The sequence below is a fragment of the Ptychodera flava genome, chromosome 1, assembly GCF_041260155.1.
Source record: "Ptychodera flava strain L36383 chromosome 1, AS_Pfla_20210202, whole genome shotgun sequence".
NCBI classification, from domain to species: Eukaryota; Metazoa; Hemichordata; class Enteropneusta; family Ptychoderidae; genus Ptychodera; species Ptychodera flava.
In genome coordinates, this window is record NC_091928.1 from 22,116,351 (window position 1) to 22,129,147 (window position 12,797).

The following is a 12,797-nucleotide window of genomic DNA, read 5'->3' on the forward strand; positions in this document are numbered from 1 at the left end:
TTTGCGTAGACAGTATACAAGTATATTGTGTTCATCCAGGTCAAAGTGATTCACATTTAACACTAATGAACGATAACAACCTGAAATGACGCTTTTACAAAAGTACCGACTGGAATCAAGTTTATGCTGCACTAACCCTGTTGTGATTAAACTGTCATTCTGCCTTTCATGAATGAAATATCCAGTCATAATTGCACAATTTTACTTCAAACTTGGCAGAAGGACAATATGCTATGCCATACATATGCATTGTGTCAATTTGTTTAAAGGCGCCCTTCTCAATCCCTGGTTCTTGCATTAGGGAATGTGTCAACAGCCCATTAACAGTTTGTCATTCTTTTGTTTTCCATTGAATATTTTATCAAGGAAGTAATATATTAGATGAATCTGATAATTGAGCGTGGCTTTAAAGATATGTGCACACCAATTGAATGTGTAATTTGTCTGACGGTCAACTGTCAGCCATTTTGTCCTAAAAAATTTTAATGTACACAGTCACTACACGTGTATTCTGATTATGAACAAATGGTACAAGTACAATAAACATCAAAACGTACATCTGAATTTTAAGTCATTTCACAAAACAGTCCAAAATAGCTGCTTTTGGCCACTTTGCCTAGAAATATTTTATACGTTGAGCCAATGGCCACAGAAGCAACTCAGCTGAGATCCTTCAAACCTGTGCTATGGTAAGGGAGTGTTCAATTATTATGACGGGATGAGCAAATAATTTTTCTGCTCCCCAGTTAAAGTTAAGGAGACTCTACACACTCAAAATGACTGAAGGCCCCTCTTAAATGATGACCAAAAAACGATTCCCTCGAATCAAGCACGGCGCTGCTTGGGCAAATTTTGATAGTTTGATATTTCTTTTTGGGGCCACATTAACTGTAAATTCTTACAATTTTTGGATACTTTCTTTCCGTGACTTTAGAGATTGAAAATATTTTGAGACTCGCCTTTATTTCCCGGAATGTTTTGGTACATTGAATCAACTTGAAAAGGTTGACATCTTTGAAAACTTTGTGACTCCCTCTTCTGTGCTATGTTGAAACAGCGTGACCCCTCCTCAGTAGTTTGCACATTTTAGAAGACCACCTCTTCTTGATTTTGCCTGCACATCCCTGGCCATGATAACTCAACTCTTAAAGGAACTGTAGTATTATTTGCGAGAAGTTACCGGATCAAGAGACCGTGTGCTGTCCTACTAGTCGACCAATGAACAACGTGCAAACGATCACAGGTTTAATCAGGGCAACTGAGCTAAACAACCGTAGCAAACTCTTCTCCTTTTAAAGGACACAGAGTCTGATGGTTTTTTCCATTTTAATGTTTTGTTGGCAAATCGAAATTTATTCCTTATGATAACATTTTAGAAAAAGGCTCTCTTTGGATCTCTGTTTCATAGATTCAAGAAAAAATTGATCACATTTAGAATTTGGCTTTCCGCCACATCGCTTCCTCGCATTCTGTCGAATACATTAAACGCTCACTTGTTTTTGTTCAGAAACAGAATCTTCCAATTGGAAATGCATGCGCGAAATTTATGACCCTCTAATAATGCTTGAACGACAAAAATTAGGACTCATCTCTGTCTATAGTCCCTAAACTACGCTATGGTGTGGGAGAATGAGAATACTCAGGCTGTGAGGTTGTCCTACTTTTTTTTCAAAATCGCCAGTATGAATACCACATCAGAGAACGTAACTTGTTTCATGACAATGTACATTCATTTGTTGAATATTATATATTCCATTCCATGCTGTACACTTGTGTTGTGACCAAGCCTTCAATATTTAAGCTGCAATAAATCACACATAAAATAAATGATAAAAGACAGATTTTGACCATTGATGAAATATATGCACGATCGAAAGCCAGTCATACATGGAGTGAACTGGTCAAAGCCGAGCAGTATAACCTTTGCTAAGGGGTGGACCATTTGATATCCTGGGGGGGGGGGGGGGGCTTGGAAGATTGGTGGAGAGCCATTATTTTTTTTCCCACGTGTTTCACCATGAATTATTTTTTTTCTACAGGGCATATGCTGGCAACTTTTTTTTTCACTTTCCTTCTTCGAGATATATTTTTTTTTTACCAAATTTCGGTGCAATGTTTGTTTGCTTGGTTTTTCACACCCAGTAACAAGATGCTGTTCTATCGCACACAGACTATATTCAAGAAACTAAATAAAGATATGTAAATACATGTACATTTTTGATTCACTTTACAAAAACATATTTGTAAAATCATGTACATTTATGGCATTTACTTGTCAGTGTTGTCCTTACATTGAAAGTAGCCGGGTAATTTAAGAAAGTAGATGGGTGGACTGCGAGGGAGCGAAGCGACTGAGCGGCGAGTGAGCGTAGCGAACGAGGGGGGGGAGAGCGCGAGAGGGGGTGTTCCCCCTCTCGCAAGGCGAAAAATGAAATTTTGGAGTGGAAGTGGTTTTCTCTGGTGGCATCTGAGGTGACATTTACAGACTGAAACAGTAGTTTTGTTGTGTGTCTTAGACGTGGCTCACATACAACAAAACAAACAAACATGATTTTGTTTTGTTTGTATTATTTATGACACACTTATGGTTTTATTTGCAGTGAAGATGTACATTTAATCTTAAATCACCCGCTGTCTGCTCATTTCATTGCCCATTTAATTCTTCATTACCACATAGGAGTTTCCCCAAAACCATCAAACTCATTCGCTTTTGTTAAGAAAAACATTGGTAAGATAATTCACTATAACAGTGTTCACATTTACGAATAAAACATGCGTATATAGAAAACTCATAACAATGAAAAAATGTGTAGAGAGTCGATCCAATGCGTAATAATATTACGCATTGGATTGAGTCTCTACGCATTTTTTCATTGTTATGAGTTTTCTATACGCAAACGATAATAGTAAAATGTTTGCAGGCTGTCTCTCTTCTTGTGGTATTTTGACAAAATCCATACATTCAGATTTACACATTTCTGGAAAACACTGGTGAGCAATTTCAATTTCAGCATACTTCCTCTAATCATCAGGTCATGTATACTGTACAATTGTTCATATTCAGTTATTGTTCCTCAAGCTTGAAATGGTTTATGCTTTATAAAACTCCAGAGCTACTGCTTGATTTTTATTGATGCTGCAGTGTGCATCGAACAATTGCCAAGATTTTTTTTTCCGAGTCGCAATGGTCCATAATTGTTTTTCCATCAGCCACCTAAAGCCAGATTTTTTTTTTCGAGCAACTCCACCTGGCATCTTTTTTCCCCCCAATCTTCCAAGCCCCCCCCCCCAGGATATCAAATGGTCCACCCCTAAGATGGTTTACTGCTGTCATATTGTAACAGAATATTGAATTCCTGGCGTTAAAAATTTAGAAGGGAATTTTTCTCTGACAGAGAGTTCACACTTATTCCAACTGTGCTATAAAGCGAATAGCACACTGTTATTTTCGAGACTCGACCAATCAGATGGCCTCCTTCGCCCCATCAGCGCACTTGTGTCTGCACTTGTATGTACTTGTATGACATCATGGCTCAAATACAGTAATAAACGTGCCATATTCGGGCGAGCACTCAGTTACAGAAAAACCCGCTTTTGAATGCAAGAATTTCGACATACCCAGCACAGGGCACAGGGACTACCACTTGTTTTTGACAAGGCCACTCCATATAATTGATGTTCTCCTGGTAAATTGACATTATCATCGAAATATGATATACAGTAACAATCTACCTGACAAGATGGATAACCTGCCCTACTGTTGCAGGTGTTGAAAGGATAAGATTAAACCATTGGAGTGTAAATGGGAGAGAGTGCACAGCTGGTCCCTGTCATTTTGACGTTGTTCAGTTTTTTGATGTAGGTCATTTTAAGTAGACAAGAGCCAAACAATGACTGGAAGTGCACCATTTAAGCTCTTCGGTGGATAGCTATTTTGAATATGGCATACATAATAATAAATTGTTTTTATCGACACAAACGCACGCACAGGTTACAGCAAGGCAGGGATCCAAGTTCAACGTGTTCTTCTCATCAGTATCTCTTCCCCATTCGAGCTTGAACGAGAATTCCACTTATGAAAACTGTAAAAAAATTCCCATTACTTTTGAATTGTGCAACTGTTCGACCTGATATATTCTGTCGTAAAATTGGGTACTAGACCAAAGTTGACAACGAAGTGTCGTGTGAAAAAAATAGTTACAACACACGTTATATTACAGTCCCTCTGTGTGCTAGAGCTGTGGTGGTCATCAATCTATTATTTGATTTGCCCTATTAACTGCAGTCGTATTGTCATACCTGGTGAATGACCAATTTCAACTTTGCAGACAAATCGATGGACGTGAAAGTAATGTACAATGATCAATAGGTGGAAAGCTGTGCAATAGCCTTCTTTTTTGTACTTTTAGATGTCAGTTAAAGTTTAACATCAAATTTATATTTTTGCGGGATCTGAAAAGCACCATTTTTACGTCATTATTAGTCGTAGGCGTTGAAACCACGCTACTGGCCAGCTCAAACAACAAGCAACGACGCCCGTTTCCAATTAATATTAATTGGACGACTTCCATACACTTTGATATAATATGTGAAGGTACGTCCAGAACAAATACAGGTTTCAAAGTTTACTGATAAACAGTTACCTCGATGATACAGATGAATTGTGACGTCATAGTGCACTGCGCTTTGAGAGAGCAGTCGCTGTAGCGTTCGGCTGTAGGTTTGCTAAAGCGATTTGCATGTTATCGACTTATTTCCGTATGTTCGAAACACTAGGGCCAAGGAAAATTAAAAAAAATAAGTTTGTTTCTCATCCTCGCGCGCGTCAATTCGGACCAGTCGTGTCAACCCATTTTTTTCTGCTCATGAGGAATAAAATAAAAAAACCCGCAAAAATACGCGACGATAGTGCATAACACAGTGCTGTATAAAACAGAACTGTTAATAAAATAACTGACACTAACATTCAGAACTATACACATATGTCACTGTTATATTAAGCTGTAAAAACTGTGCATTGCTGCACTAAAAGTCAAACCGCAGAAATGTTACTACAGCGTATACAAAATTACTAAGGCAACACTGCTGTGCATTCCTTTGCTGCTTTCATGTTTTTTTGCGCGTTTTGGGCGGCGACGAATCCGTAAGTGTGCCAGGGAAGTGCCCTGCTTGTAGTGATAAAACACGGCATTGTTCATTATTTTAACCGGTTGGACTTCAAGGTACAATGTTCAAAATATTCAACCACTGGGAAGTGGGGCACCTGCAAAGATGTATGTCACCTGAAAGACTTTTTTGGTAATATTATATCATAATGGCCCACATGCTGTTTGTCGAAAATCAATAATTACTAGAGAGCTTTGATTTATACTGTTGTTGTAAACAGCTGCTTTTCTTTTTAAGTTGCGCACTTGTTTTTCTGAGTAATTTGTAATATTGTAACATTCAGCTATAGGGCACCAAATACTTTTGAGAAATTTGAAAAATATGAAAATCCAATTATTCCAAATTAGTTTCAATCATGTTTAAAACTGCAGACCCTAGTTTAACTCCAGGTACAACCATCGCTTCTCTGTACACATAACTATCCACAGCACCAAAGAAATATTTCCATGTTGTCTTTACCATGTAGTTGACCACCTGTGAATTTACGAAAAGTTTTTTAATGTATCGCAAAAATTACGAGTCATTTCTTATGTATAGCACGGTTACTCTACACAAACGTGTGTATAGCTTCTAATTGTGTATCTATTTTTTTTCAGCTTGGAGACAATACTGTATCATTGTGAACACTGAAACTCCACAGTCAAATGATGTGTTGTTAAGTATATATGGCACAACGAAGTTATTTCCTTCCAAAGATCACATGAAAGAAAATAATTTTAATCAGGCTAGGGGGAATATAGGCAACAGGATAAAGACATCAAATGGCAAAGGTTGTGAAGGACTCTTAAAGGGCGATGGTCGTCGGAACGGCGCATGTGCAACTTTCTTGTTTACAAACATTGTATTTTATGCACTATATATAGATGCATCATGTCAAAATAGCTGCAACATACTTTTACAATGTAAATTAAGACCCATCAATCGCCAACGTAGCTTGATACAGTGTTTATATCGGTCGTAGGGGTCCCTAGCGACTTTGGGCGCCCTTCCGACGACCACCGCCCTTGAAGTACTACGAATTACGTCAAAATTAAGTTGTGGTGTCATTTTCTTGAAACTTTGCACAAATATTCTTGGAGGTTGTGCAAGTGCAAAAATGAAATAAAAAATGGGGGTCACCACGCTCGTTTCCATGGAAACGGACGTTAAAATGGCGTCGTTAGAAATAAATAAAAATGATATAATTCACTTAAACTAAAGAAAGCAATTATAAAACGCTAGCAAATGAGTTAATTTTAATAAATACCAAGACTTAAGATCCATATCTATCGAATGTATAGTTTTCATGATGTTTGTGAAGAAATTTTAACATAAGTATCGATTACAAAGTGACGATATCGAAATTATATCACTACATAATTTCGAACTTTCTTCCTGTCGCTTTGAATGGTGTCATTTTGACCAAACTTGGCGAATAAACTCCTGACATAATAGCGAGCGCAGCGAGAGGCCATTAAGACTAATGCGTGTACAAGAAATTTAGAATGGAATCTCTATATACCTACGAGTTTGAAAAGAGAGCAGAGTTCCATGGAGGCGGCCATTTTGAATAATTTTACACGGATTGCGTGAAATTAAAGATATCATCTACCACAAAAACTACTCGACAATGTGTATTGCCGACAAAAGAATCTCTCTGTTCCAAAGAAAGTGTGAAATTTGTTTCAAAATGACTATTTTCGATCACTTTTGAAGGCCCGGATCGGTCATCACTAGGCGCCGCCATTTTGAAACAAGCCTACTCTCGCGAGAACGAACGGTCAACTCACGCGAGAATTAAAAATAGTGTGCTGAGAGCTAGCTACCGACGGGAATATCAAGTACGTGTTTTACATTAGACTGCCTCTGTTCCCGCCCCTGTTTAATATAATAAACTGATCGGAATCATATAATTTACCAGTTTTAAATAATTTTCGTTAGTGAACTTGGCATTTCCGAGTTAAATTGCTATAAATGTTATTCTAGAAAACAATTCACAACAATTCAACCTCAAGTCAACGAGTCAATGGCTAAGTTATGAATCATGCATCAAACACAGAAATTAGCATGCTATTGCCTGAAAACATCAATGACGATATACTACGCTGCGCTCGCTCTCAGGTCAGACCTGTTACATATTAACATTTAGTTTACACTTTAAATAAAAGGGTGTCACCATGCTACTTTTTACAATATCTCCAGGTGAATGGGTAATTTGCGCCATATAAATGGGAGAGAAATGTTAATTTTTCGCTCATATGGAATAAAAACCAGCTTCCTAGGGGGTCAAAATATGACAAGATTATAGGTCACATGTATTTCTAAGACACTTGGTCCAAAAATTAGGTGAAGCGCAATTTCAACAATGACAGGTGATGTTAAATACATGCGCTACAAAATAACCCATTTGCGGCAGGCTGGAGTTAAATCTGCGCAGAAACGTTCTAAAGCGTGTGCGCGTCCAAATTCGTCGCCCTTTACCTTAAATTCTACCCGTCGTGGTAGCCTTTTTCGCTATCAAAAAGGCACAAACGCACCATACCATATTATTATACACAAAATGTCACAAGCCAATGAATTTCAGTCAAGTCCATCGAAGCATGGTAAACAAACGAAACCTATGCTTTCTCTGTCCGCCGACACTTTGTAGTCATTTTGTTTACATTAATTCACCGTATTTCACTTCACTCTTTATCAACCCGACGACTGTACCCCCCCCCCCCCCCCCCCCCCCGCACAATCCACTGAATGATCTGCACAGGACTGTTTCCATTTTTCTGATATTTGCAGTGGTTTTGATTGTCGTCGTATGCGGCAAATGTTACAAGATTTTAGACTATTTTCTATTTCTATGTCACACCTAAATTTACATGTACACTATGGATTTCTGTGATCCAACTGTCATTGAATTACGCCAGTCACGAACCCTCAGCGTGGATGAACTGAGGAGCGAAACCTTCACTGTCAAAATCGCAAGAAAACTTGCTTCTTACCATCGCATGGACATGCCTCTGCACAAGCAACCGGTTTTCCTGCAGGAAACATGTGAAAAGTAAATCAATAGCTCTGAAGTAAATAGTTTTCTGTCAATTATTTTTCCAATCATGTGTCTGTCCTGTTTCGCAATATACATACAAACATAGTGTGTTCTCGGTATCAGATAAATGTAACACGAATAAAGGTACGGCCAAGTCTTACATAATGTGCCTTATTACTAAATCATAGTTGTGTACTTGAGCCACATAAGTATATTTGTTGCAAGACAAGTATCACGTCATGTTTATAATTCCCATGTCTTCTATTGTTATCACATATTCTTTTGGATTCTATAGTCGCTTATTGAATAGAATGAATCCTTTCATGAAGTCAGTCGACCGGGTCTCTCTAAACTCGTTCAGCACAATCCTCACAAGGTTTTGTTCATTTTCAGTCCTCCTCTGTTTTATCCGAATGCACGTGTCACATCGCTTTCATCATCCTACTACCTAGCATACCTTGAGTGGAGACGTTACACGCTGGATCGGAGGGTTGCAGCAAATTTTGCATTTGATGCAGTTATTATCCTTTCAGGACTACGCATTGACACGAATGGAGATATATATGGACCTCAGACAAAAATACAAAAGCCAGTGTGAGGGCGGACTTTGAAATGAAGCAAGATGGTGGCGACGCTCATAGGCCATTTAAAGATAATTCTTTGTTTGCCGTCCTCGGAATTTTGAAAAACCTACCAGCCAGCCTGGCAAAAAAAGAAATGCAGACAAAAAACACTTTGTGTATTAACATAAGCTCAATTTTTATCTGGTTTCTTTGAAAAAATAGTGATTTTATTTGTAATAGTGTTAACATTCTGTTTGTTTTCTTAATTTTCTGTGAAAACCTACTAGCACGCGGACGGCAAAAAAAGACTTTTATTTGAAGCGCCTTACTCAAACCCACACAGCTGAAACATGGAAAGTCCCAGAATATGGATATATGGGAATATGTAACCATTGCGCTTGTTACCATAAAAATATTTCAACTCTAAAGACTAGTCGTAAAAAAAAAAACATGATGACGATCAACATAGGCGATTACCTTTGGAATTGAACACACTTTAAGAGTTTTTCATGGCGGTTTTGTTGGAATGCAGAGAGAGAGAGAAGACACGATTCGGATAAGTGGATATCGTATTAATATTGCTTAAGCAAATGTAAGCTCATCTACTTTTCTATTTTTGCAATGCACTTGTTTTTATAGGTAAGTAATATTGCAACGTTTAGCTATAGGACACCTGATTTTTTGCTCACGTGTTCACACACGTGAGCATATGTCGCAGCGATGTCTGTCTGTCTGTGTGTCCGTGTGTCTGTCTGTCTGTCTGTCTGTCTGTCTGTCTGTCTGTCTGTCTGTTGGTCCGATATCTCAAAAACGGCTGATCAGATCAGAATCAAATCTGGTAAATAGATTCAGTTAGCAAATGGCAAGAACTGATTAGTTTTTGGTAGGTGTGGCTTGCATACTTTTTGCTCATTTGCATAATTAATGATTTTAGAAAAAACGGATATACATTAAAAACAACTGCACACAATTTGATGAGATTTGCTACAAATGTTGATCACACCAAGATATATTATCAGTGGGAACCATTAAGGGGTGACATGAAAGATATTTGCTAATTTGCATATTTAATGAACTTTCCTAATTAGGGATATATAGCTGATTTGACTTGATCAAAATTGACCAAACTTGGTATGTATATTAAAGATACTATACTTTAACATTCTTGAAAGTCATCAAGCATTTTAACTTCACCCAATTCCTAATTTTGCATATTTAATGAACTTTGCTAATAAGGGATATACATTTGAATTGACTAGACTAAAGTTTATGAAACTTGCTACATGTATTTAAGCTACTATGATACAACATCCTTGAAAGTCATTAATCATTTTTACTGCAGGCAATTCAGAATTTGAATATTTAATGAACTTTCCTAATTAGGGATATATATCTGAATTAACTTGATTGTAGTTGTTGAAACTTGCTGTATATATCAAAGATACTGTGATATAACATTATTGAAAGTCAAAAGACAGTTTTACCTCAGCCAATTCCTAATTTGCATATTAAATGAATTTTCATAATTAGGCCAGGAAGAAAAAATAAATTGTTCATCGGAATCGCCGCTTCTACTTTGGCATATTTGAAAATTTTTTTTTTTTTTGATCGCGGCAAATTCTTACTTCCGCATTACAAATATGTTTAGTACTGCCGCTGGTGGCGCCCTACACTTTGTCGGGTTTTCGCGGGCATGGGATTTTTAATGAGACTTCCTACGTGTTTGTACGGACTTAGTTGACCGCCAACACGTTGTTGTGACGTCTGAAGTTGGCGAATCACGACGCAAAGTGGGTCGATTTGGTTAGGTTAGTACATGTCACATCATGAGTATTAATTTGATCGCCAACATTCGACGTGATGGCCAACAGTTAGTTCTAAAGACGCTATTCAGTGTTTGTCCTGATATTACGTTCGGCGATTTGTTCAACAAGATCGTGACATGACAGCAGATGGACGGTGCATCCGATTGAATGAAAATTGCATCGAAAGTATAAAAAATTACGGCAATGACAAAACACATGGTTGCGTCGATGTTAAAGTACGATCTGAATGATGACTATATAACTTCACTCCGATCACAGTACAGTGTTGTTAGACCATTGTGTAAACTGTGTAGAGACAGTAGTAAAGAGGTCAAAACATGGGGCCAAAGTAAAATGAAAAAACTCAGATGCTAGGTCCCACCAGGACAATATTAAAGGACAATACTGAATTGTTGGATTTCAGTGATTTGCTGTACATTTCAGTTTTATTCTGAGAGAATGTTGAAATACTCAGAATATGTTGTGCAAACACTAACTGTGAATGTAATGGCCTATGTTATTGTTGGGAAATATAGTCTTGAATTCAGTTACCAGTATATCAGTGTTTCTTGTCTGAGATATTTCTGGTAAAAAGGGAAACAATTATCTTGCCTTGTCTGCATCTGTGCAAAAATGCCAGAGAACCGCGTTTACCTTCGGCCTAAAAAAATTAAAAAAAAAAATTTTCGCTCGCCGCTCCTGGAACTTGGTCCAAAAAATCCGATGAACAAGATTTTTTTTTTCTCTGGCCTTAGGGATATATATCTGAACTGACTTGATCAAAATTGATGAAACTTGCTATGTCGATTAATGACACTATAATACAATATTATTGAAAGTCATTAAGCATTTCTCTTCGGCCAATTCGTAATTTGCATATTTAATGAACTTTCCTAATTAGGGATATATATCTGAATTGACTTGACCAAAGTTGACAAAACTTGCTACATATATTGAAGATACTATGATACAACATTTTTGAAAGTCATTAAGCATTTTTACTTCAACCAATTCCTAATTTACATATTTAATGAACTTTGCTAATTAGGGATAGATATCTGAATTGACCGGACCAAAGTTGATGAACCTTGCTATATACATTAAAGATACTATGATACAACATTATTGAAAGTCATTAAGTAGTTTTTCTTCAGCCAATTCCTAATTTGCATATTCAATTATGGATATATCCTAGGATTTACTTGATCAAAGTTAGCAAAACATGCTATGTACATTGATGATTATACCAGGTTAAAACAATATCGAAAATCATTTCATGTTTTCATATCGGCTATAAATTAAATTTATAATTTGCATATCTAATGAGCTTTCACAGTTCGGCATATATGGCTTGAAGGACTTGGCCAAAGGTAATTACACTTGCTATAAAGTGGTGATACAATGACAGAAGTCAAAGAACTTTAATATTTTTATTTCAGCTAATTACATATTTGTATACTTCATGAACTTTTAGAATTAATCGGCGGTGAATATTGTTTATTTCAGCTAATTACATATTTGTATACTTCATGAACTTTTAGAATTAATCGGCGGTGAATATTGTTTATTTCAGCTAATTACATATTTGTATACTTCATGAACTTTTAGAATTAATCGGCGGTGAATATTGTTCATTATACTGATCATATTACTTTCAATGAAGTTGCAAACATGTGGCAAAGGTTCAAATTTACATATAATGCAATATATAATGAAACATGTGAGCATTTTCAGTTCATATCTGGTTTTAATGTGAACTATTATAAGATCCACTTATCCCAAATAAGTTCCAGTCGTGTTAAAGTACGAACTAAAAATAACCAACAACGACAATTAAAACAAAACACCTAAAATAACACATATGGAGAAGGAGAACGAAAAATTATCTCAAAAAAAGCAATGCAGTATGTCAGTTTATGTAAGAAAACAAATGAACGGGTCAGGATTAACGATATTCAAGAAAATCTTTTTGTCAATAATCGAAATTGAATTTCAACCGAATGTCGAGTATATAATTCGCTTTACCTAGGCGTGTAATAGTTTAAGACGACAGGATAATATTCATCAATACAAAGAGTTTTGATAAGTATTGAATTTGCAGTTGCTGCAAATTCCTGATACTGCCATGACTAGTAAGAATATTAATATTTGAAGTGACTATGCCGAGGAAGATGAGGACTAACGATAAACAATCGAAAGAGCACGTATTACAGTATATGTTTATGGATGATTTAATGACTTTTCAGG

At 36.7% G+C, this 12,797-nt stretch overlaps 1 protein-coding gene across 2 annotated transcripts in view; it reads left to right on the forward strand.

Moving 5' to 3' along the window:
* Positions 1-12,797, forward strand: part of LOC139133082 (thymidylate synthase-like) — a 396,310-nt gene that overhangs the window by 193,292 nt on the left and 190,221 nt on the right. The window lies entirely within an intron of this gene.